Raw genomic sequence first — 27,500 nt, 5'->3', positions numbered from 1 at the left:
ACAGTGAGGGGCACACAGGTGCAGGGCATTGACAGTGAGGGGCACACAGGTGCAGGGCATTGACAGTGAGGGGCACACAGGTGCAGGGCATTGACAGTGAGGGGCACACAGGTGCAGGGCATTGACAGTGAGGGGCACACAGGTGCAGGGCATTGACAGTGAGGGGCACACAGGTGCAGGGCATTGACAGTGAGGGGCACACAGGTGCAGGGCATTGACAGTGAGGGGCACACAGGTGCAGGGCATTGACAGTGAGGGGCACACAGGTGCAGGGCATTGACAGTGAGGGGCACACAGGTGCAGGGCATTGACAGTGAGGGGCACACAGGTGCAGGGCATTGACAGTGAGGGGCACACAGGTGCAGGGCATTGACAGTGAGGGGCACACAGGTGCAGGGCATTGACAGTGAGGGGCACACAGGTGCAGGGCATTGACAGTGAGGGGCACACAGGTGCAGGGCATTGACAGTGAGGGGCACACAGGTGCAGGGCATTGACAGTGAGGGGCACACAGGTGCAGGGCATTGACAGTGAGGGGCACACAGGTGCAGGGCATTGACAGTGAGGGGCACACAGGTGCAGGGCATTGACAGTGAGGGGCACACAGGTGCAGGGCATTGACAGTGAGGGGCACACAGGTGCAGGGCATTGACAGTGAGGGGCACACAGGTGCAGGGCATTGACAGTGAGGGGCACACAGGTGCAGGGCATTGACAGTGAGGGGCACACAGGTGCAGGGCATTGACAGTGAGGGGCACACAGGTGCAGGGCATTGACAGTGAGGGGCACACAGGTGCAGGGCATTGACAGTGAGGGGCACACAGGTGCAGGGCATTGACAGTGAGGGGCACACAGGTGCAGGGCATTGACAGTGAGGGGCACACAGGTGCAGGGCATTGACAGTGAGGGGCACACAGGTGCAGGGCATTGACAGTGAGGGGCACACAGGTGCAGGGCATTGACAGTGAGGGGCACACAGGTGCAGGGCATTGACAGTGAGGGGCACACAGGTGCAGGGCATTGACAGTGAGGGGCACACAGGTGCAGGGCATTGACAGTGAGGGGCACACAGGTGCAGGGCATTGACAGTGAGGGGCACACAGGTGCAGGGCATTGACAGTGAGGGGCACACAGGTGCAGGGCATTGACAGTGAGGGGCACACAGGTGCAGGGCATTGACAGTGAGGGGCACACAGGTGCAGGGCATTGACAGTGAGGGGCACACAGGTGCAGGGCATTGACAGTGAGGGGCACACAGGTGCAGGGCATTGACAGTGAGGGGCACACAGGTGCAGGGCATTGACAGTGAGGGGCACACAGGTGCAGGGCATTGACAGTGAGGGGCACACAGGTGCAGGGCATTGACAGTGAGGGGCACACAGGTGCAGGGCATTGACAGTGAGGGGCACACAGGTGCAGGGCATTGACAGTGAGGGGCACACAGGTGCAGGGCATTGACAGTGAGGGGCACACAGGTGCAGGGCATTGACAGTGAGGGGCACACAGGTGCAGGGCATTGACAGTGAGGGGCACACAGGTGCAGGGCATTGACAGTGAGGGGCACACAGGTGCAGGGCATTGACAGTGAGGGGCACACAGGTGCAGGGCATTGACAGTGAGGGGCACACAGGTGCAGGGCATTGACAGTGAGGGGCACACAGGTGCAGGGCATTGACAGTGAGGGGCACACAGGTGCAGGGCATTGACAGTGAGGGGCACACAGGTGCAGGGCATTGACAGTGAGGGGCACACAGGTGCAGGGCATTGACAGTGAGGGGCACACAGGTGCAGGGCATTGACAGTGAGGGGCACACAGGTGCAGGGCATTGACAGTGAGGGGCACACAGGTGCAGGGCATTGACAGTGAGGGGCACACAGGTGCAGGGCATTGACAGTGAGGGGCACACAGGTGCAGGGCATTGACAGTGAGGGGCACACAGGTGCAGGGCATTGACAGTGAGGGGCACACAGGTGCAGGGCATTGACAGTGAGGGGCACACAGGTGCAGGGCATTGACAGTGAGGGGCACACAGGTGCAGGGCATTGACAGTGAGGGGCACACAGGTGCAGGGCATTGACAGTGAGGGGCACACAGGTGCAGGGCATTGACAGTGAGGGGCACACAGGTGCAGGGCATTGACAGTGAGGGGCACACAGGTGCAGGGCATTGACAGTGAGGGGCACACAGGTGCAGGGCATTGACAGTGAGGGGCACACAGGTGCAGGGCATTGACAGTGAGGGGCACACAGGTGCAGGGCATTGACAGTGAGGGGCACACAGGTGCAGGGCATTGACAGTGAGGGGCACACAGGTGCAGGGCATTGACAGTGAGGGGCACACAGGTGCAGGGCATTGACAGTGAGGGGCACACAGGTGCAGGGCATTGACAGTGAGGGGCACACAGGTGCAGGGCATTGACAGTGAGGGGCACACAGGTGCAGGGCATGAACAGTGATGGGCGCACAGGGGCAGGGCATGGACAGTGATGGGCACACAGGGGCAGGGTATGAACAGTGAGGGGCACACAGGTGCAGGGCATTGACAGTGAGGGGCACACAGGTGCAGGGCATTAATAGGAGGGGATAAAAGGTAGGGCTAAAGAACAAGAAGGGCAGTTGCTTGCAGACTTCTGAAGTGATGGGGTGTTATGGGCAGATACCTGAAGCCTTCTGATGAGGTAAGGTGTTACTCTGTTTGGGGGAATGTTTAAAGCCTTCTGGAATTGTATGGTGATCCTCTGTGCATCATGGCCATCTCAACTGTGACAGTCCTAATAAGGACAAGTTAAGGTGGTGTTAGTGCCAAAAACCACAGAAAGGTAGAAGCTGCACAAAATAAATGCAAACTAGGATGTCTGAAGCAGAAGTATAAAAAACCTAAGGAGCTGGAGAGAGTTGTGTCTCTGATAAAGAACTTTAGCAAACCCCTTGGCTCCCCAGGAGTTAAAAGGATGTGCATTCCTCTTCTCTTTGCTGTCTCTTGCTTACTTATATCAGGAGGGAAAAATGAGAGCCAGAGTTTGTTGCGTGATCTTGGCGATGTAAAGGAGCTTCCCTGAAAGGATGTTAGATAAAACACCACAGATTTGCCAGGAGATGTGGACAAATCCTGTCATGGTTAGCTCTGAATTTTTAAATATTTTGCATTTATAGGCAGACAGCTTTATGTACTGGAGACTTCTGAGGGCATGGGCAGGGCACAAATGCAGAGAGGGAGGAAGGTCTGTAAATGGGGACTGGTGCATGGCTGGGCAGGCTGTGGTGCCACGGGTGGAAACCATGCCCCAGCCTGAGAAAAGCGGTGTCAGCTCTCATGTTTTTCGGGAACAGTGGAAAAATACTGAGATTTATTCCAGCATCCTGCTTTAGGGACTGTTTATCTCTCTTCACTTATGCATGTAACTCCCAGTGACACTAACTGGACCCTTCAGGCCCCATCCTGCATTTATGATGAATGCAGTGCTCACATGGAGGCCTGGCAAGGGTGTCCTGCACGGCTCCTGGGCTGGCTTTGTGCTGTCTTTGAGCCTCTTCCCCTGCCTATCTCTGTCCCTGCATCTCTGGTGTGCCCAGGGTGAGAGCAGCTATGCCAGGGCAATTCAAGAGGCCCTCAAAAAGCAGCTGATAGGGAATAATTATTTAAACATGACACCTCATTCCATCAGAAAGGGTAGGCCGTTTGCAGAGGGCCTGAGCCTTGTCTCCTTGAGATTAGCAGGGCTTTAACACGGAGCTGAACAGGAATGGGATGTGCTGCTAAGAGCCATGCAATAAAGCCTTTTAGTCTCAGCATTTGGGGTAAAAGTCCTGTTGTGCAGAATAAGTCCATGCTCAAGCTTCTGTTTTCCCTTGCTGTGTGTTAGATTTCCATCTGTAACCTGCAGAAATCCTTCTGGCCCCTGCTCATCAGTGGGATGAGATTACTTTCTCCCTTTCATGTCTCTAATTCATTTCAAGGAGTGAGCTACCAAAAGCATGTTTTAAGAATGAACAGAAATTGTGCTGTCATACCCTAGTTATGTCTCACCACTACTTTTTATTTTTGTCATGCTGTTTCTGAAGATTTTTAGGGTTTTTTTCTTCTCTCAGGGTGTGCTGGATCACTCACTGAGCCGAGTGCAACTGCACAGCAGTGCTGCTGTGGGAAGCTTACTATAATAAATTGGTCTGTAAGGACTCATGGTGCCATTTTTTAATGCCAGGGAGTGTATTAGACACTGGTAAACTGGCCCAATTTGACCTAAGTGGAACTGTCTTAATTTGTTTCCAGGCAGCTTGCTGCCTGTACCTTTAAAATATCTGCTTTACATAGTCAGTGTCAAATGTGTTAGAATAATATTAGCACAGGTAAGTAAAATACCTTTTTATAAGGCTTTAAATCATTTCTGTTACAGTTTAATGTGTAAAGCTACAGATTTTCCCAATTTGTTCGTAAGGTTATGTATCACAGACCTTAAATCATTTAAGGTTTTAAACCTGAGGGGTTCACTCTCAGTCATGAACTGGAAAGCAGATTGCAAGAGACATTGACATGCTGATCAATGACATGAAGCCTCCAAACAAATCAGTACAGGACTTTAAGAGATGAAGCCTTACTGTGTTCTGTCTGTCATCAGAATTTATAAAGCATCTTAGTGAAAGCCCCTTGAGAATCATTCCTAGAATTTTGCAAGTCATGAGCGTGTATGTAAAAGCTGAATTTTTTTAAACACAAGTAGCCTTGTAATAGCATAGCAAAAATGTGCTCTGATGTTGGTGTAGGAGTACTAAGAACCTGTTTAGTGAGATAACATCTTTTAGAAACCTAACAGTTTATTATCTTTGTTTCTGTTTGTTGGCTTTTGCGTTGAATGAGCTGCAAGTAAGCACTAGAAAGGTATATCTGCAAGAATTTAAGACATCAACAAGAGCAGAAATTCGAGACAAACAAGCTGTCACTGTTTTTAGGTAGTGTGCAACTGAAAATGTTGGATGGGACCTATGTTTATCTGCAGCAGTCCAGGAATTTGCTGTTCCTATGTGTTCAAATATAGCAACTGAAATTCACTTATTTAAATTCTAAAGTGTTATGGGCCTTCATAAGTGGGACCTGAATCCTATCTAGACACAATTTCATGTTTAGGAAGACCAAATCTGATGACAGGGTTTCCTTTACCCAGTTACAAAACTGATTTTTATTCTCTCCAGTCAGCATTGTAGGTCCTTCTCTTGACTTTTGCAGTTTTTCTTCTCATGTAGCTGGATTTGCCCATTGATATGGGGTGCTGGGTTGGAGTCATGCCTTGTGCCTGCTCACCACCCATTCAGCTCAATAGGAAAGCGTCTCATGAGAGGACAGGGCTTTGCTGTTCAGGGCTTATAATTCAAATTCAGAGATAACTGGCAGGTAAAAGAAAACTGGGCACAAGGACAGAGCAGGGAAGAACGTGTTCCTAGGTATAAGGAACAATGGGGATGGCAAACCAGGTGATTACTGCAGGATAGTTGGTGCTTTGCTGTGGAAATGTGAGTTGTAAAGAACGGGCTTGAAGCTTGAATTGGAGTAATTCTCCTGTGTCAGCAAAGTTGTGTGGCAGAATTATCACTTGGAAAAGGCTTTGAAACACGTGGCAAAGCCTGGCTCAGTCTGCAAGCGAGGAGGGAGCCAGTGGGGTTTGGGAAGCCTTATGGTGAACCATCACAATGGCAATGAGTATCCCGTGGTTGGTGTGGTGGGAACCAGAGGGGAAGGAGGAGGAGGAGGAGGTGGGGACAGAGTGGGACTGCAGGAGCACTTTGTGCTGGATGCAATCCTGACAAGGTGGAGCTGCAGAGACCTTAGAGGATACAAGAGAAATGTTGTAGCAGTATTGCACTAAGGGAGGGCTGTGCTGCTTGGTAGTGAACTTCTGTTTTCAGAATTATTTCATGCTGTTTTCATCATCAAGAGGAGCCCTCAAAATTGTTGTTTGCCCTTCAAGCCAACAGACAGAGTTGAGCAGCAGTGTGATGCTGTTGGCACTGACTGATTTTATTCCAATGCAGTCCAATGGCCAAGCCCCTGATGATTTCCCCCAGAAATGAAGGCTGGAATTTTTTCCACGTTGACCACCACAGCAGCCCTCAGAGCAGTCAGTGCTTCCCTGGGCAATCAGGGCTGCCAAGGTGAAGCCCTGAGGCTGTGGTGCTGGAACTGTGGTTTCAGAGCCTTCTGTATGAAAGAGTTGGGTTGATGTAGATGTACAAAGTGTATTATTTGGAAGTGACCTTTAATTTTATTTGTTAGACATTCATAGGAATAAACATAGTTAGAATTCTCAGTCATAAATTCTTCAGATTATAGCTTCAGTCCAGTGAACTTTATTTTGCTCTAAGAATGCCCTTTGTTTTTGTCTCTATTTTGCTTACTAATGTAATGGCCCTAAATTCACTACTGACAAATATCTTGGAAGTATTCTGCTTGGCTTTTACTGCTGGCTCTTATCTGTTTTAAGTAGGGTTTATTAGATGAGATCATCTACAAAGGACTTATTTCTGTTATAAAATGGAATTAAAAAAAAGTAAAAATACAATTAGTAGCTGTTCTCTTTTTACTCAGTTTGAAAGATTAGAATATCAATGTCAAAGAGAATAACTGGGTTTCTGGAGTATGCTATGCAACTTTTGTTTTATCCTGTTTTGTCCTCTTTTGCTGTACTGTCTAGGGGAAAGGATCAGAAGAATTTCATTCTGTTCCTTATCATTATCTTGAGAAGAGGTTTTCCCTCTCAAAACAATCCAGAACTGAAAGAAGTTTTAATTTCCAAATATGAAATGACCACCAAACATGTAGATTATGAAAACTAAAAAATAAAATGTGTTAATCCCATTAATACTGTAATTCTTAATGCTCTCTGCTGTCCTGTAGGTTGCCTGCTTGAGGTGGCATTGTAATATTTTAATGTAAATGTCTGATTCAAACACTGAGTTTTGACATATTCAATTTCTCACAGGTTTTATTTTTCCAGTTGTGACCTTCAGTACCTGTCCTGTGTCTTTTAAGAATTTCCTCATCCAGGGAACAGATTCATTGGCTTAAGAATAACTGGTAAGAATACTTATATTGTTCTCATAACATTTTCTTCTGCTTATGGATCTCAGTCTAGCTTTGTTTTTCCAATTAAAAAAAAAGTAAAATTAAGTACCTAAATTAGTTTTTTAAATCTGTTCTTGCTTGTTTTTTATGTCTTCAAAAATATTATGTTTATGTCTTGCAAAACTTTTTATTGTAGTTCTTTCAGGTTGTAGTGATCTACAAATAAATTTTTTTTTTCAAGAAAATATTCTGCTTGGTAAAATCATGAGCATTCATCTTTATGCAGTTGATATGTAATAATTGTGTTGGGGATGAATCATCATTTATTACTTTATCATCAGACTGCTGATTTAAAAAAACCCATGACACTCCTGATTAAATTAATTTTATCATTTTTTGGTTTTTTTTCCCTCCTGTAAGTTCAATAGAACATCTCATGCATATTATTAAGAACCATATTCTGTTGTGTATTAGCATGAGAAGAACACCCATGAAAATCAGTGGGTGGAGGGGTGTACTACATTGTATATGTGATTTTCCTCTGAGCTATTCCAGTGCAGCAGACGAAAAGCTCCTGTAAAGTCTGAGAAATCAGCTTGGTGTGGAAATAGGTGTGAAATCAAAATTGGGTTATTTGGCCCTCAGTTTGAAATAAAAGTCTAGCTTCCTAGGAAATAACCAATAATTAATTCCACATTCCACATGCATTAATTGATCCTTAAATCAAAATTTCTGATAGCTTCTGCTCCCAAATCAAATTCTTATGTTATTTCTTTATTTTAATTGTTATACTGCGTTGTCCATTCCTTTTTATATCCTGTGAATTAGTAGAAACTCTGTGATTCAGAGGAATTGTGCTGATTTATAGCTGATGTGAGAGGATATCCAGGCATATTAAAGCTTCAGTACTGCAAATGCATAAGCAGGTATTGAATTACTGATGCTAATGGAATTACTCACGTGAGTAAAGTTAAGTAGAGACGTAAGTGTTTTCAGGATTGATGTCTGTACTTATGAATTTATATCATTTAAGGGTATGGCTCACAATTTTTAAAACTTACTAATTGAATGTGAGCTACTGGATTTTATTCTAGACAATTGACTTGAAAAGAATTACAGTGACTTGATTCTAGAATAATTCCATCAGCTTCAGAGAAGATATGTGGATTTTTTAATGCTGTAAATAAGGATGTAGTTTGACCAATTCACTCCACTGATCCCCACTAATATCAGGAAATACTTGCCAGAGTAAAGAGAAGCACAGGACTGGACAATTAGTGATACAAATGGTTTCAATCAAATGGTTAAATAGCTCAGCAAAGACGTGGTTCGTTTTGTAATAGCATTTGGAATCCAAATAAAACCATCTGAGGGATGTGCTGTTTGTTGTGATGTTAATGCACAAAACAGAAAACTCTCAGCATGTCTTGAATTTCAGGGGGGTGTTAGGAAGGGATTATATGTTAAAAAAGAAAAAAGAAAAAAAATTCCAAGCCCACAAACTTAAAATACGCCTGCAGAAGCTCCTACTCAATTCTAATTAACAAAGCTTACCTTTCTCTTGACCATAGAGGTCATCATGTAAACTATTTAAATTGATAGTAATATTATGCAGCACAAAATTAATTTTACATTGTATACAGTTTTTATTGTGACTTTATCTTGTTTCAAAAGTGCTTACTTTCTGATTTTGTGGATATTACTGACTGGATTACTTTTATTTTGGTTTTTACACAACAGTTATATTAGAAATTTGCTGTTTTATTCTTACCTTCTTAGTAAAAATCCTTTTATCACACAATGGGTAATTTATATCCATTACCAGCCCTTTCAATCCTTTTCAGTGGTGCTGTCAGTGCCTTTGGCACAGTAATGATTAATGTGATCTAATAATAGTGTGCCATTATATTACCTTAGTAAAACATGTACCAACATCCTATTCAGATCTACCAAATTCATAGCTTCCTATAATATTTTTGTTGAAAGACAGGATTACTATTTTTCAAAGAGGAATTTTTTTTTTTTTGCCTTTAACATATTTAATGAAATTCACAATTCTTTGCCATGGTAATCTTCATGCATGCATTTGGGCTTGATGGGTGAATTTTATATCATTCTGCATTATTATGATTTGTTAGGCAAATTGTTTGACACGTAAAGAAAGATATGCATTACATTGTTTTGCTTTGTTAAGGGTGCATTTTAAGCACTCTGTATCTTCTGATTATTCTGCTGTATTTATCATAGAGGGTATATTTAGACTGCAGTATGCAAGAACAAGTATTTGGGCTAAAATGTGTCTTTTTCTATATTCTAACCCAGATACTGCCACATTCTGTAGAAGGCAAGCTCTCTGCTCCTCTGCCCAGCAGAACCAGTTTTGGTCATGGTTCCTTTGCTGTGGTGCTTGCTCTTTGGCACTTCCTTGCCCTTTTTTTTGCCAGTAGAAATGTGCAGAATGGTGCCCAACTGTGAGCTAGAAACTGGGATCATGCCTGTGGTTTTCAACCCAAGGTAAAAACACCAGACAGCCAAAGCCACACGGATCTGCCCCATACCTGAGTTTCATCCAGATATGGCATTGCTTGAGCCCAAGCTCCAGCTGTCAGGTACTGCCAATTCACCCAAGAGGCAGAGAAATGGTCCAGAGAACACATTTTTTGGTAATAAAAAACGTTGGTGCTTGTGGAAGTGTTGGAGCAGTGTGTGTGACTGCCCTCAGTCAGTCCAGTTAGGCACTAGGGGTGCATGGAGGGGTTTGGTGCTGCTCTTGCATCGAGCACTGATCCCCGCAGCCCTCTGCAGCAGGACTTTCCACTCTTGGGTTCATCTGTTTAATAATGCTCCTAGTCAGCATGGCTGAGGAGTTGGGATCACACTGCATCCTTGCAAAGCATCTTAAATCTTCATCACCCCAAGATGTCATTATTGCAGTCAGGGAGTCACATACTTAACACTGTCGCAGCAAAATCGAAATGAAACAGCGTGTCCACATTTTAACTCCACTTTGTGATGTTTGTTAAATACATACTCTTACTGTTTCATCATATCACAATAAATAATGAATGAGAAAAATATTTTAATCTTGTCAATACTGGGAATGTCTAAAAACAAGCAAAGTGTGTGTATGCATTTATGTGGATTCCTTATTTGATTTAAGCTAAGCGATACAGCTGTAACATGGTTTGAAATATGCAATCAATGTAAACGAAGAAAAATATTTTGAATGCAGTATATAAACTGTGTGGTTTTTTGGACATATTTTTAGGAAAAAAGAGAAAGATTATGATTGTCATACCATGTAACAATAATACAGCCACTGGAAATATATGCAGCAGCTTTATTTTCTGCCACGGTAAAGACAATCTTAAGTCTTGGTCATTTAAATCAAAGACATTCTCATCTCTTCCACGTAGCTGATTCTTCATGACATAACAAGAAATGAAGGGGAAAATAAAGCCTGAAATCTTGGTTTAGCATTGTATTCAAAAGGCTTAAAGAAAGTTCCAAAAGATGCTTCCCTGTTTTTAGTAATAAATAGTTATGTACAAAATAGAAAAGCCTCTTACTCTCCAAAATTAGTTTACTAATGGAGATATAATTATTTAAAGCTCTAACTGAGCTGTACTAGTCTTGAATTAGAGATGCCTTAGGTTTGCCTGTGTATTGTGCAGATGGCATTGTACCTTACTGCTTTATTGCTCCTGCATCCTGCATTTTTACCAGTCAGGGCCAAGCTGAAATGGAAAATGGTGGCTTTCTTTTTTGGGCTAAGAATAGAATGGTCAGTGAAAGGTTTCTCCCTCATTTTTCCACATGCAACTCAAAATAGATGTAGTAAGTAGACTGCAGAATAGACTTCTCCATGGTCTAAAGCATTTTCAGGGTCTGGTTCATTGTTTTTTGATATCGTTCTGTTCAGTGAGAGATTCTTGTACCAAGTGCTGGGGGCACCAGGTTCCTCAGGGTTTTTTTATGTCTCTTTCATTGGTAAAGTCAATGAATCAGCCAGCCAAGGATTATTTCATCTGCATCTCTGCCCGTCTTTACTCCGATGGGACAGAGGCCCTGGTGTGCCATCTCTGGAGAAGGACTGGTTGGAGGAGGGAGAAGAGGACCCTGATGCAGCTGCACAAGCTGTTAAAGAGCCCCATTACACTTCACTGCCCTTGTTTGAGCTCCTGCCCGTGTTGCTGTACTGTGATCCTTAACACACTTGGGTAGGTTAGGAAGTGGCTTCTTTTGTGTGCCTCTGAAAGAAAGGCCTCCCAGTAAGCAGAGGAAGAAGAATAAAATGAAATTCAAGAATCTTGGCCTAGTCTTGAAAGATAGAAAAGCACAAGAGGAAAAGTATTTTTGGCTTTTAAGGCTAATTTTATCTCTTGTGAGGCCATCAAGTCAATGAGTAGAAGTGGCAACTGGAAGTTCTTGGGTTATATTACTTGCCACTGGATTACTGTGACTTTAGTAATGAAACATAAATGTTCTCTCTGTTCCCCAGTGGACATAATACCATTTACCTGTCTCAAAAATGCTTTGTAATTTAATTAACACTTGGAGTGCTCTTTGAGCTCCTTAGATAAAAGCAGGCAAAATGAGTCAATTGTTACAGAAATCCCAATTTATCCCCGTTTAAAAAAAATTACACTTTGTCTTGACTTTTTCAAACCTCAGATAATGTTTGATAGGAGTTTTGGGCTTTGTTCTTACTGGTCCTTGGAGTCACTTATTCTTGGTGATTTGCATAGGCACGGTGTAGGTATTACTTTTTTGTTCAACAGAGTATTTTGGTGGATCATAAATTACCAGTCCCTGTGCTGGGAATCTGCTTCTGAGAGAAGCATACATTTTCAGAGGAGAGTTTGAGTTGTGCTAGACAAGCTCTTCATTATTCTTCAGTACATACCTTTCATTGTTTTGGGGGAAAGATTTCTTAATTTTTGGTTGTGCACTGGATGTAATGGCTTGGTTTTTGTTTCATGAAGTTATGCTATATGTTACTGAGAGAGAAGTATTGTAACTACAGCTCTTCCACAGCCCTGTTTCATTACCACATCCTGTCCTGGCCACATCACTGACCAGTGACCAAACCATTCCTTATGTAGTCATTGCCTGGAAGTACACCCTGATCTGCCTTTGATTGAAATAATTGTATAGATACTTCTGCTTTGCAAGTCAGCTGAGATGTTAAGATGATTTTTGCACCTGTGCTGAAATAATTGTATAGATACTTCTGCTTTGTAAGCCCGCTGAGATCTTAAGATGATTTTTGCTAACCTCCAGTAAAGAATTTTATTTTTCAGCAAGCAGAAACACTTGCAGTAGGTGAGCTGCAGCTTCATCCATCCATGTTTTCATCTTGTGTTGGTAACAGCCAGATTCTCTCAAATTCTAAAGACCATCTCATTGCCCCTGGGTACCTAATTCATTCTCACACTTTTTCATGCATTCATGTGGGTTTTGCTGCCTACCCCTCACTTGTCTTTTCAGAGACTGTGGAAACAGCACACACATACCTGGATACAGCTGGGCTCAAAGTGAGGTTCTTGCAAAAAGTCTATGTTCATACATTTTCTCCCTTTTAATCTACTTTCTGCCACTGTCTTATTTTAACTGCTCAAAAGGAGTTTAAACATGCTCCTAGATAAGGAGATAATCTCAACAAGCATCTTAGCACTAGCAAAAATGTGGCACACCTGTTTGCACACAGGCCTGATGAAATATCTCAAAGTTATGCTAAGCAAGTCAGCCATTCCCTTCTGGTATTAAAAGTGTCATTATCTTGAAGTTCTAAGACGCACTCTTTGTGTAACAGCACATAATAAAACCTAGAAGGAAGTTTATATCTTTCTTATTCTTTCCTTCATCTTCTCCAGCAGTTGTTTCAGCAGAACCCTTCTGCTTTAGCTTTGATGATTTAAATAGACAGTCTGATGCAGTTGTGACAAACAGGGCTGACTCTCAGCTCTCGTGGAAATCTGGCAAAGTCAGAGTAGCTCAAGTGATCTGCCACTGCTTTTCAAATATTTCAGAGTGATACAAGCTCCATTTATCAGAAACTGTTAATCTTTTTTTCTGACTCTAGATCTGAGTTTCCTTCTGTATAAATTTTACATTTATTTCACTTTTTAAAGCATGTTCTACCACAAAAGAACAGGAGAAAAGGTAGAGGGAGATGCCTGTGGAGTTTATGCCTCTGCCCAGCTGTAGTGCTGGGTAGCAGTGCAGTAGCAGTGTGGGCACCTGTGCACATGTACAGGACTTGCCAGGAGCAGCTTGTTGTAAGAGCAGGTGAAAGTGTGCAGCTCTAACAGTCTAAAGCAGAAGCTTCTCTCCCTTTCTCCCTCATGCCCTTTCCCTGGAACATTACATTTTTTACTGCAAGTGTGGCTGGATAAAAATAGAGCACATCTTAAGGCTCTTAATAGAGATCCCAAGTGTTACTTTGAATGGACATTGTCCTGTGAGCTCAACAGTAGAGGAACATTCTTGTGTTCCTTTTCTTTCCTGTGGGTAGCTGCACATTTCATAGCTGACCAAATATGCCAAGACTATGGAAAAAGAGAAAATGGCAAGATGACTATTTCCCCAAAACAGTAAACACACATTGCAGCCTGGCTTCTTATTTGAGAATGCAAGATTTTACTTTTTGAATAACTACTGTATTTTAACAATAGGCATCAAGTGGTTGCTATGTGATACACAACAGTGTTTTTCATGAACTTTTGGCTGCTGAATAAGCCCAGCAAATATGGGTTCTTACCCTTTTAGTTTTCTGGGTCAATTCATTTTGCACAAAGGAGAGAATGATAATTTGAGTTGTAGGCAGAGAATGTTTTCTTCACATGGCAGGGAAGATGAAAGCTGTTTTTATTTGATTTCTTTTTAAATTAAAAATTATAATTCCTTATAGAGTTACAAATAATTATCTTATTACTAAAGGCATCCCATAAGCATGTTAGAGTCTTTCTCTGTAAAATAATTGCCGATTGTCACTGCAAACTAAAAGTGAGGGAGAGTGAGGGGAAACATAAATATATATGCAATGTGTATGTGTGGAAGTTATTTTATTTTTTCAAAATGGTATTTGATTGCCTCAAAGGTAAAGACTTAGGCAAATGCTATTTGTTAGGTGGTGCTGGCTGATTATAGACCATGTAGAGTTGTTTTCTGAACTGCTGTTCTCTAAATGCTCAGCCCTTTCCCGCTCATGTGTCAGAGAGGACAGTGTCTATCAGATTTAGTTGGCTTCCTGATGGGACACCACATTGAGGGTGCTTTTATGTTCTTATCTTCCCTTCTTCTGTTGCTGGAATCCCATGGAGCAGGATTTCTGCAAAGTGTGGAGCTAAAATCTGCGTGAGAGCAGGGGCTGGCACTCAGAGATGGGAGGGGAGGGGGCAGGTGAGGTGGTGGAGGAGCAGGAGGATGTCAACAGCTCCTGGGAGCACACAGGGGAGCAGCATCAGTGACACCTTACAGGAGGGAGGACTCCAGAGACAGGGATAAAGGAGAATCTTTGGGACAGGGAAGGAAGGGCATTCAAGGTGCCCAATGCAAGGGAGAGAAATGATTTCTAGCTGTGCAAAGGTACATGAGAACATGTACCTGCCTCTGGTTTCTCAGTGCTAAAATACTCATTTAATTGTTATTAGCTCTGGAAAAAGTACAGTTGCAGGGGCCTACACAGGAAGGCTTTGGAAGAGGAAGAAGGGCTTGGTTTGGAGAAGAATGAAGTGGAAGTGTTGCTGAGGGCAGCTCCATTGTGTTGAAAGACAAAGAGGATGGGTAGAAGGTTTATCATGCTCTTCTCTGAGGTGTTTCTAAGCCACGAGCTGTTCTGTCCTGGAGCAGATGTGGACAGGCATTTAATTAGTCTTGGCCAAATTAATGGGACACAGAGTCTATGTGACAGACTCATCAGGGCTCTGGAGGGCAGCTGGCTGAACCATGGGTGTACTGGATTTGGTTTCTCAAGGAAAATACAGCTGTGATTACTCTTCCTTGTGCTGTCTGTGTATGACAGCATCCATCAGTGCTCATCCATCCACTGAAGTGTCACAATGAGACGTGTTTGAAAATGCCAAAGATGTACAAATTCCATCTGAGCATTGTGGCTCTTCATTCTCTAAGGCTCTTTTCTTATCTCACCATGTGCCAAAACACAGCTCTAGAGCAAGCTCCAGAAAGGCTCCAGTCAAAGCCATCTCTCCTCTCATCTGGACATAACTTCAATCAATTCTCACAGTGGCTGTAGTTCTCCATTTGTGTAATTTCCATAATTCCATTAGGTTGAATAAATTTACACAAATTTATACCTTCTTCTGCTGGGGAGGTTTGTGTTGGTTGGTATTGCTTTGGGATTTTTTGAGCATAGTCCAGCTCCTTCTGCATGCAGTCACTGTGGCAGATATCAGCCAGCAAAGCACCCATGTTTCACCTTAAAGATTTCCTTACTGACAAGAATGAAGGAAGTTACAATCCATCCCAGGTCACTGCATCCTGACAATGCTCAGGAAATTTTCATCTTCCCTCTGCATTTTTCCAGTTGCCCTTCTCTTCTCTATTGGCTCTTTTTGGTTAAGTTCATTTCAAATTCAATTTTGAGGGAAATACCTTTTCTCTTTGGTCTCAGACACAGCAACACCCCTGCCCCACAGATGATAATAGGGATTGCTTACTCAAATAGAAAGAAAAATTCTTTTATGGATGACATTTTTATTTTATTTTATTAGATGTTCCATGTAAAGCATTTATCATTGGAATAATTTTCCCTCTCAAAGTCATATCAGACACAAAGCTGTCTTCAGGGCTATTTCTTCTAGTTCACTGGACAGCTGTTCTGCCTGAAAAGAAAGAAAAGATCATATATCAATCAAAGACTTCAGGAGAATCCTTATGTTCTTTATCTAATAGGAAAATCCTAACTGTGAGTTCTTGATCTTCTGACTTCTGCTTTTTCAGTTTGAAGAACTGCACTGATATATTTTGCAAGACTGTGTTTGGTTTATTTTTTTTTAATGTATCTTTTGTGTGGCGTTTTGATGCTCGGAGGGTGTTACAAACTCATCTGCACTGGTGACAGCCACATCATAAGCAAACAGTTTTCTTACCCCTGTGACTCGATTCATCCTCCTCTGAATGTCACTATGGGCAAAAATTAGTGCTGCTTAGCAGAAACAAGGTTCTCATCTCTGCTCTACTGGTGCTGAACTACTGATTCCAGTGGGAAAAGGACTAAGGGTCTGAAAGGTGTGCCCAGCCTCCAGCCTTCTAAACTAGTACAGATGTCTGTATTTAGCCATCATCCTGGAGTTCTGTAACTCCATTGCTGTGACATAAGTAACATGGAATAATTTTTTTAAAAAAATATTTTATTGCTAGTTATACATGTACCCTAGTCTGCTATGCTAATTTAATGAAGATTTAAAGTACATTAGAGTTCCTGGCCTTTAGAAAAATATTCAGAATACTTTATACAATTTACAAAATAACATGTATGTACAGTAGCAGAATTGAGATTAGTGTGTGTCCTTTCATCTGTGAGTGTGGGGTGAGACACAGAGGTGAACTTGCATGCTCCCTTTCAGCCTAGCACTGATCACCTTCCAGAATGGAAACCACATCCTCCAGGCAGGGATTGCTGGCTGTGTTAAGTTGTGAGCTGAGTGTCAGAGCATCTTTGCCCTGCCCAGGTACACTGGAGCCTAGGCTGGAGGCTGACTTGGAGACACAGGAGCCCAAGGGAGCTATTGACCAAACTTGGACGTTTTTGCACATGGGGAAAAAGAAAGGCAAACTCAGCTCCAAGAAGATTTTTGTATGCACCTGTTGGTGCCCTTTAAAGCAGTCAGTTCCATGTTCATGCTATGTTGGCATTTGTTGGTATCTTCAGAGCCCACACAATGCCATGTGAGGCTCAGCAATACAAAGATGTGGAGTGCTTTGGTGCATTTTGCTGAGAGACCCTCTGTTCTCTCAGCCAGCAGACCTTGACTTTGGTAAGGCTTTGCAAAGGCTGTCTGGCCTGGCTTCCTTTATGTAGGATTGCAAGCAAAATTAAGGCATGACGCAGCTAATTATGCTGTGGAAAAGAGGTATGAGAAAGGAAAGATGTGCCAGCATAATTGCTGTAAATTCTTGTATTTACATATACTTAAAGTCGTCCTGATCCCAAATTTCCTGAAGCAAATGAATTTATTGATTCTAAGCAGATCTTGGATCCTATGGCTTGCCACATTGGATCAGAATATTGGGCCATCAAGTGCCATTGATTATGACCAGGAGCAGAAGATTTAGAGCAAGAGGCAAGAAACCTGTGATCAGTCATTGTAGAATAAGCTCTCCTTAAGGATGCTGTAATTATAAGCAGGACTCATGGCCAGTGTGCAAACTGTGATAGCTCCAAACAAAGGGAAAACAATTGGGATGATTTAATTCGCTTTTGCTTTGAAATAATAAAAAAAAAGATCAGTTTTATTTAATCAATAGACTCTAGGGTTTGATGTATGGATGCAAACTTACAATCAGTGGAATAATACTTCTGGTTAAGCACTTCTCGTTAGGAACTTGTTTGACCTGTGAGCTGCTTCATTTTTTAAACTTAGATGTCTCTATTATAGAACTTCTAAAGATTGTTGCAGTGCCAGCATGGGGAGTGTGTGTGTGTGTGCTTTAATATGGATGCACCATGTAGGAGACGAGATAAACCTTTTTCTTTGTACACAGACACATACATGATTTATCAAACATATTGTATTACTCTGTCTTTACAGTAAAACGTACAGTGGATGTGAATTACTCTATCTGTGAAGGATTAGAAACTCTGATGTTCTGTCTTGTATTCAAGAAGAGGATTACTCTGCAGATAAGGTGCAGATAATTTACTTTTAGTGAGGCAGTGCAGTTTAAGGACCGAAAAATCAACTTTCTTGAGGCAAAAGGAGTAGGAATTAGTATGGAAAAATACAGGGTAGTTGACCACTCATGAAAATTTCAAGAGAACATCATTTCAAGAGAAATATATCATTATGTATTTATTGAACAGTTGTCATTTCCATCTTCCTAAAATGGTCTTTTGATTAAAAAAAATTAAAAATATGTTGTAAATGCCTAGTACCTTGAAATTCACCAATTTTATTGCATGCATTGGCATGATTGGTATGATTACATGCCAACAGCTCATTTGAATATGAAACATCTGTACATTATTATTTAGGGATTTTTCATCTGTTGATTTTAGAAATGAGGATTTTATGAGTCCTTGCATGCATAATTGTGTGTTACTTATATACAGAAGCAGTCAGTAATGAAAGAATTGGCCAAAACCATACTGTATATGGTTTTGTGATTAAGATAGGAAACGCAGTGTATGAAGAAATACAATATGCACTGCATTTGATTTTAGGTGTGGCAGCAGCAATTATGATTTCGTAACAGTGGAAGTAACATGACAGTTCAAAAGCACAGTGAGAAGATTATGCTTTCTTATACACAGCAGTGTAAATTCTTAAAATAACAATGTAATTTTTACATTTTTCACTGGAAATCAAGATAATCCAATTTAGAACAATTTATTCTCAACAGGTATGGTAAAAAAAAGATATATCATTCTGGAGCGTGGTATAATACATTAATTTTTATGAGTGAGTTATGAAGATGTACAACTCAGGACTAGGATAAACATCATATTCCTTAATTAATCCATTACATTATGGCACATATGTGTCACTTTTATTACCCTAAAATGAAAAATGTTGGGGAAAGAAAAAAAGCCTGTTTTTTCTCTGTATTAGAAAACCTTTCTTATAAAATAATAAAAACATAAAATCTAATGCAGCAAACACTATTAATGAGTTAAACATCTAAATTCCTTGAAGACTTGTAAGATAAAGAGCCATCATCTTCTGGTAATTGTTCAAATATGTTCTTAGCTCAAATAAATTAAAGCTTCTGCATGCAGTTTCTATATGTTTAAATGAATCCAGACAACTTAAATTCCAGCTAGAGAATGCTGGTGAAGCTGTGATTGAGCAAAAATATAGGAACATAGTGGGAAATGAAGAAAAAAAAATCTGTCCCTTTAGTATCCCAAAATGCAGTGATGTAGATTCTTATAGATTCAGAAACCACCCATAGAGAACTACAATGAACCTTTCTGTCATATGGATCTTATCCTAGCCAAGATTCTCCCTTCTGCCCCAGCACAGATCTCCAGGAATCTGGTGAATTTTTTTAATGGATAGGAAAGTCATAATTTCTAGAAGAAGGGTGGCAAAATGTCCTCTTTGTCTGAGTGCTCTGGCCTCACCTTAAGAAGTTGTTCCCTTTGTGTCTGACTGTGGGTGGGTATCACATTTTAACCACAGAGTTTTATTTACAGATTGGAATGAATATTAGACTTGTAATGATGAATATTTTCTATTTGCAGCAAAGGGTCTACAAGAGGATTGGTCACCCATTGATTAAAGAATTAGATCTCACCACACTCCAGCCAGGTAAGTTCCATCAGCCCTGCAGCTCCCAGCGCCTGTGCTTTGGGAAGGTGGGTGATTTCCTAAACAGCAGTCACTGGCAGGGCTGTCCAGGGCATGTCTGGGAACAGACACCAGATCTCCCTCAGTTCCTGGTCAGAGACTTCTCAATGCAATTTATCTCTTTGGTTATCTAACGTGGGAGCCGTTTTCCCAAAATGTGGTATTTTAGTTGTATCTAAGTGCTGGAGCTGGGTGCTGAAACAATAACTGCATCCTGTCTACTGCACTGCATTGGAACTTCCTGGTATCAAACCCATAGATTGTGAATGTGTGCTTTGTGAGCCCAAGAGCAAATGATCTTTTACATATCTGTGTGAATGCATTTTCACGTGATTTTACAATGCTAGGTTATCTGTCACTATTTGTCATTTCTAAAATCTGATACTAATAGAATTTAGTATTTGTCATTTTACATTAAAATAAGAAAAGACATAAGACAACACAAACCAAAACACCATTAATGAAAAAACCAAATTAGAGATTATTGTGTATTGAAGACACGAAATTTAATACAAATTAGCACAATACAAAGAAATATGTTTTTCTGCTATCTCAGTATTAGAAGAATAGCTCTGCTTTTCTCCATATGTCTGTGTCACCAGGTTGTTATTTCTTTTGTTTAGTCATATAATAGAATGTGTTGAGACATATTATACTCAACTTGTGTAACAGCCTACAAATACTGATTGCAGTTTGAGCTTGTTATGGAAAAGTATTGCCCTGTGGATTGAGAAAATGACCAACAGCGGACTATAATCTATGAAGCTGAGAGTAAAATTGCCAACTAGAGGTCATTTTTCAAACCAAGGGGCAATAGTTTTCTACTATAAACTGAATATTACAGTCAGTATATGTTTTATTAAACCATTTCAGAAACTTGGGAGCAGTTTCATTTAAACTTCTTGCTTGACGTGGCTCAGAGAACAGGCCCAGGGCAGCCCACAAAAGAGGCCTAGTGCAGTCTGTATAATAAATATTCTGTATACTCAGTAATTATGAAGGCTTTAGGGCCTTTATGGTGAATGGCCACATCCTGCCACCATTCTGAATCCTTAGCAGCAATTGAAGTCATTAAGATTTGTGTATAAAAATGAGTGCAGGCTGCTGTTTCTCACTGTAACAGTATGACAAACTAGAGCCCAACTATATAGAAAAGTCAATTATGGCTATTGCAGTCTAAAAGATTAAAAGGAAAATGCCTTTTCCTCCTCCATATCCTCTTACTGTTTCTCTCCCCTACTGAAGTATGGAGATGGCACTCATACAGGGGTGATTGCCTTAGTCAGTAAGAGGATTTCCACTCTGGAATAACAGAAATGACAATGAACGTGCATGGGCAAAGTGAACCCTTTAACCTCTCCTACAACACACCTTGCTTATCCACAGAGGGTTCTGCCACCCTCTGCCTGGGAACAGAGGTGTTTTCTGCAGCCATTGCTTGGAGAGATTCCTAAATGTTAATATTTTTTCAGTACAAACCCCTCAGTGGCCTTCAGGGTTTAAGAAGAGTGATGGGGAGTTCCAGCTTCTCTGCAAAAGTGGGGTGCAAAGAAGTATCAGGAGGACCACAGTGGCTTGGGCAGAAGGAAGCCAAACAAAATATTTCACTTTTTCCCTGAGAATCCTTGATAAAAATAATCTGGTTTAGAGCTCCTTGTGGGACTTCTCCTTAGCTTCTTTTGTAAACCTCAACATCAGTTTGTCTGCCTTGCAGGATTTCTGATTTTCTATTTTGGGGCAAAGCTCAGAGTCTGATCCTGGTTTTGTGGCATAACCATATCACAGACTAATACTACTATCTTGTTCACAGCCCACATATTTAAATTCCTGCATGCCTAAGTTGGAAATTTACATGTCACAATCATGCCTGTAAATTGTGTGTTCCCATGACCATAATTGAAAATTTCTATCTGTATTTGCCAGATTATTGCATAGTTACAGCTATAGAATGGGCAAATTAGGAGCAAAATATGTTTTTCTACTTGGAGTTTTTAAAAGCCAGACCTTACATCCATATGGGTGTATATATTATACAGACACAGACATAATTTTCAAATGGTCATAATTTTAAAGGTCTGCATAAAACTTCACCTCAGCAAGGGTGATGGATTGGAGTAATAAAAAATGGAGCAGCAAAAGTCCTGTTGTACATCTAGTCCATCTTCTTGACATTACAGGATTGTTCCCTACAGGGTACTTGCTGATACTTTGTCCAGAGCAGGTTTAAATGTCCCAAGCAGTGAAGTTCCCACTAAAGTTTGACAGACATAATTCAAAGGATATTTTTTTGATCCTCTATCTTAAATTGAACAATTTACCATGATATGTTGGTCATAACTTCAGGGACCTGTCCTGTGTGCATCTCCTTGGTGCTTCCAGGCTTCCAAGTATTTGCAGAAAATCTCCATAAATTACTTTGGTATTGACCATGCCATTTTGTCTCATCCTCTACCTAACACTGTCACTGGGCAGATTGTGAGGGTTTTTAAGACTGGGCCAAATGAAAATAATGCTATTAATTTAGTGCTGCATGTATTGCCTAATATATACACACTATATATACGATTATGTATCTAGTCTGTGTTCATTTCTAGGAGGATGTTGTTTAGAGGACTGTCTGATTGTATTGGGCTTCTGCAAACATATAATTAATCTCATTTTTAGCAATGCTTAGCTCCAAGCTGATGGTGTAGAAATATAGGGTTATTAGTTTCTAGAACATTTTTATTATGCACTTTCTATTTTGATTGACAACTATTAATATTTTAAAATGACAGAACTAAAACTTATGCTGCCAGATAGCATCAAATGTAATGTATACTAAGTAAACAAAAGCATGTGAGCAGGATAATATTTATTGTATAGTTACACAACAATGTGTAAGAGACTAGAGGGAGAATTATTCTTCAAGAGGGATATTTGATATTTTACGCTCTTTAGAAATACAAACACAGGACTGAACTTTGTACCCTGTTTCCTCAGGGTTGCATGCAGATTTTATCATCTATCCTGGATGATGGGTTGTTCTTGAAAGCTTCCATTCTTTACCTTCCTTTCTCTCAAATTGTCTGTATAGAGATAAGGGGGAGAAGATCCTTCCAGGATGAAATTTATGGCTCTTCTGCTTTACCATTTGATGGCTTTTCTTGTAGCTCCAGCTGAAATTTCTGTTGAACCCTTTTCCTTGAGAGAAACTCTCCTTGAGAGCTTGACTGTCCAAGTCAGGTCCTGTTGGGGAAGAGGCACAGTCAGAAGTGTTGTGCAGTAGGAGATTCACTAGGAGAAGGATTGTAACCACTGTGCCCAAGTCAGGTTGCAATTTCTCATTTGGGAAAAAAAAAATTAGCCAAGCAAATAGTAATTTTGTCTTTAGAACAAAAGGAATAGTTACTATGAAGTATATGCAAATTTTCCATGTTTTTCTAGTGAATATTTAATATAAAGCAATTAGAGGCAGGATAAGAATTACATTGCTTTTAAAAAACAACTAATGAAGAGGTTCCTATTTTCATGACACAATTCACCCATCTAAGATTACTTATGGAATTCAAGTTAACAGGAAGGAGCTGGCATGTTCAGAACCTGGTTCAGAAGGTCGTTCTTAGGTCTGTGTGCCTCAACTGCCCTGCTGGAGCCAGGCCTGGCTTTAGAATGGGAAGGCAGAGATGTGCATCTCCTGAAAGCACATATAAACAATTCAAACTAAGTGAATGAAGATGTAAATTCTTGTGCTGTGTTAACAAGTAAATTCATAAAACTAGCATTAGTCAATAAGGAGGAAGAATTTAGGCTGTTTTATTTTTTTTTTTTGTAAAATAATTTCAGTTTGCATCCTTAAGAGCAAAAATTAGCTCAGTTTTAAAGAAGTTTGTCAGGCACAGAATATATTAGGCAGAAATACCTGGTTTATATTGTGTAGTGAAGGGAATAAAGCAGTGTTAACCTTGTGTTCTATCTGTACTAATTTTTCCTAATTTAGATCTAGCTTGACTATTTCAGTGAAGTACCATGTGTACCTATCTTTAGCAGAAGAAACTCTAAGAGGCAACTCTTAAATTATTCTCAATCAAAATTTTTATGAATGATGAAGAGTAACCACTTGTGTTTTGTCCTTTGCCCACCACCAAAACAAGTAGGTGTAAAATGATGAGATAATATCATTAGACAGTTGGTTTTGAAAAAAAAGATTAACTGGAGAAGAGAAGGAGAGTCAGTGGGGTTGATATATTTCACATTTATTTACTGTCCTAGGTAAATGACTTTTTCCACTCATTGAGACAAAAAGTATCCATGTGTGAGGTGTTTTAATTTTTCCCTGAATGTGTCTTTACATGCAATGCCCGTCTCCTACTGGGGTTGCTGGGCAGCACTTTTAAACAATTGCAGCTGCAATTAAAATGTTGTTAAACACAAGATTATATATATATATATAAAATACCTGATCACCTAGCATTTATTATAACCTGCTTGGTGAAGTTCTGCATTCATTCTTTAAATAGATCACATCATATTTTATTGTTGTTAAATTCTCTTTTGGATTACAACCTTCTCTTTTCTCTTAAGTGTACTTGGTTGACTGCTGCAGCATTCATCCACTGTGCCTTCTGCACTTCCTTTATCTTTTCCATTCCTTGCAAGTGGTTTTCCTCTTGGCTTGTGCTTGGCATCAGGTTGATGCCATTAGCAAAAATACCAGTCTTAAAATGTTTATTATGAATCTGGACTGTGAGGGAATTGCAGGTGCTTGTGGAAGCACAAATTGGGAATAGTAGTTCCTGTCGATCAAGGTAATGTGTCATCGTGCCTGATGTACTTGTGAATTGTTATCAATCCTGTTACCAATTTCTGTCTAATCCCTCCTTGTCCATCTGTGATGCTTATGGTTCATCTCTTCTGGGCATTAATATTCACGTTTCAGAATGATACATCTAATGAGCGACCCCACTTTGGGGGAACAGTGCCATGTTGTGATGGAATAAAGTGTCATGATGTCTTAGGTAAATAAGCCAATTGGTCTGGGAAGAAGAAAAAAAAAGAGGAGATGCTGTTGGTGTATGACTCCTACTGAAATGAGGGTAGTACCCAGCAGAATAGACATGAAGAAATGTGCCATCACATGAGTAATTAAAGTAAGGATGGTTTGGATCCTGTAAAGTGCCTTTCAGGTAGGATTTTTGGATTTTGCAGCTATGGTTCCTGTAAACTTCTCTACTATAGTCCAGCCCAGCGCAAACTGTAATGTTTTGTTCTGAGATTTGGGAAGAATTGCGTCAGAGATGTTACTCATAGGGGTCTTAACTGCAGCCTTAGATCACCAGGGTCAGGATTTCAATGCCAGCACTGTTCCCATTTGAGCATCTCCTTTGTCTCCTGTAATGTAAATCCTACCCTCAAATGCTTGTGTAGGGTTGGCACTGATATTCAATGGGAGCAAAGGCATCAGAGATCAGATGGAAAATATGTATATTCTGCATCTGTGTATTGTATGTGGCAGCCAGGCAAAGTGATGGAGCAACACTTTAAAATAAACAGGATCTTTATTATACAGTCAAGTGGGGAAAAAGTGGATGTTTCTATTTATCAGTTGGGGTTTTTTTTTGTCTTGGGTGTATCTATCTTTGACTGATACAAATATTTTGGAATCTAAACATATCTCTGCAATACTGTTGTGTCTTTGTTCTGGATTTCTTTCATCTTAACTTATCAACACAGTATATGAGCCATTTTATCCTACAGTGTGATCATCATCCTAGTGTGTATTTCCTCATTAATGTCAGGTTAAGATCTAAAGAAATACGAAAGTAGGAGTGAAATTTCTTTCTTTTTTTTTTTGTTTTGTTTGTATTAATCTTTTTATACTAATAATGATGGAAAAAGGAAAAACTGTGCTGTGACTTTAGCTAAAGAAAATATATACACATTTTCCACAAGTGCTCTATTGCTTCCAGACTTGGGTTGGCTTAAATATTAGAACTCAAATATGATTTTAAAACAAAAAATGTGATCAAGTCTCTCTTTGGAGTAGGGACTAATTGGTTTGGTATTTAGAAATAATTGAAATATCCTAATAAAATATGCATTAGAAATAAATGTATATGAAATGCACATTCTAATATTTATATTTTTTCACTGAATAGATTTTTTTCACCCATATCCTTTGCATAAGTTCATGAACAGTTGGCAAGGTCTGTTTTTTTATACCCCTGATTGTACATAGTGAAGAAATTTTGAAAAGAGAAAGTACCAATGGAAAAATGCAAGAGCTAGTAATTTTTTTAAAATTGCTGTTGGTTGCTAATGGGACACGCATTTGTTACACAAGCTGTCTTCTCGCTTTTCCTTTTTATTTTCCCCCAAAAATTTACCCTAAAAGTATTTTTAGACAGCTTTTGCATTTCTAAAGAATATAGAAACAAAACTAAAACAGCTTCCTGATTTCCAATTAAAAAACTGAAATTTTCTGGAAGGGTACAGACAGAAGAAGGGGAGTGGGCCAGGCAGGCCACAATTTACACATTGGGTGTATAATATAAGGTGTTGAAAATTCTCACAGCTGGAGCCTGCTCCTCTCCACTAGCTAGGCAGGAGAAGAATTGTTCTAATCTTGGTCATATTGGCAGAAACTGTCCCAGTAGCAGCTCTGGGTGAGTGGTTTGCAGAGGATGAGGCTGGCAGAGGGGAACCCACAGCAGAGTCCCACGGGACTGATGGGCACTGATCCTCGTGCTGACAACAAGGGTCAGAGGAGATTTCCCCGCTGAGCAAAAGCCTCAAGAACTCCAAGTGAGGGATTCCTTTTCTTTTGGGGAGCTCAGCTGCAGGGTGTTGGATGGTCCAGGCTCCTTCAGAGCTACTCCTCATGCCCCACCCTCCACCTGAACCATCCAGCCCTTGATGCTGCTTGTGTTCGTTCCTCAAAATCGTTCTTTCCTTTTGTGGGGACACATCACCACCCACAGCCTCACAGAAACAAGCACTTAAGAATATGTTTTGTCTTGAAAACTTTTAAATTTGATTGAGATGGTTTCCAACATAAAATATATTTTCTGAAGTTTGCAGGGGTGGGTATGCAAATGTTTTGATCGAGTTGAAATGCCTGGTTTACATCTGATGATTTCAGTTGGTTAGGGTATATTGTAATAGAGCACACTAAAACATAAATGACAGAATTTAAGAACAGTGTTTTGACTTTCCTAAGGTAAACGTTTTCACATTGCAATGTCAGTTTTGGCCTGTTTTGGGTTGAAATCAAATTGTCAGCTGAAAGTTTCATTTTTAACAGATTTACCTATGCTAATGAGTTTAGCAGCTCTGGCTCTTTCATATCAGTCTTTCCTGAGAATCACCATGTCTGCCTCTACTTGTTGCTTTATTATTTTTCAGAGCTGTCAGTTTTCAGTCCTCTTCAGACTCCCTCCCCTGTGGCAGGAGGCACAGAGGTCTTTTTACTGCATTCAGAGTATGAGACACAAAGAAGCCCACAGTCTAGTTACTGAGCTAGGTTCATTGCAGTAAGTTGGCATTGTAGGGCACATTCTTCTCAACATCTTGAAGCTTTTAGCAAGTCTTTTCTCTTATTTGAAAACTGCCACAGTTTGGCTTCTGTTTATGAAGGAGTCACAGCCCTGCAACACTGATTTGTGCTTGTCTAACTCTGTTCTACTGTGCTTTCAGTAACATGGCAGGACTGTGTGAAACCTTGCAGCTTTGTTTACTACATCAAGTTCAGCAGCAGGCAGTGCTTGAATTTGAGTAAAACTTGTGTCAGAAAAGTAAAAGAAAAGGAGATTGAAGGCAATTTTTTGAATACATTTCTGTACTCTCCTGTTTATGTGTACATTTAAATTTATATTATTTATTATTGTAATACAATGTGTTAAGACTTGCAGGATTTCTCAGCTTTATGGATC

General features: G+C 40.7%; 1 protein-coding gene across 7 annotated transcripts in view; it reads left to right on the top strand.

The window, feature by feature from the left end:
• The window catches only part of ZNF536 (zinc finger protein 536), a 346,930-nt gene that overhangs the window by 50,601 nt on the left and 268,829 nt on the right, over window positions 1–27,500 (top strand). For 5 of the 7 annotated variants that reach the window (XM_031061295.1, XM_031061296.1, XM_031061299.1 and 2 more), the window contains exons 2-3: window positions 6,972–7,066; window positions 19,485–19,551. The gene's annotated coding sequence lies outside the window, so the exon portion shown is untranslated. The remainder of the gene's footprint in view (window positions 1–6,971; window positions 7,067–19,484; window positions 19,552–27,500) is intronic. The other 2 variants (XM_031061301.1, XM_031061300.1) reach the window with 1 other exon arrangement.

Source organism: Geospiza fortis, unplaced genomic scaffold, assembly GCF_000277835.1.
Source record: "Geospiza fortis unplaced genomic scaffold, GeoFor_1.0 scaffold79, whole genome shotgun sequence".
NCBI lineage: Eukaryota > Metazoa > Chordata > Aves > Passeriformes > Thraupidae > Geospiza > Geospiza fortis.
Note: the sequence above shows the minus strand (reverse complement) of the source record. Positions and strands in the feature narration are given on the sequence as shown.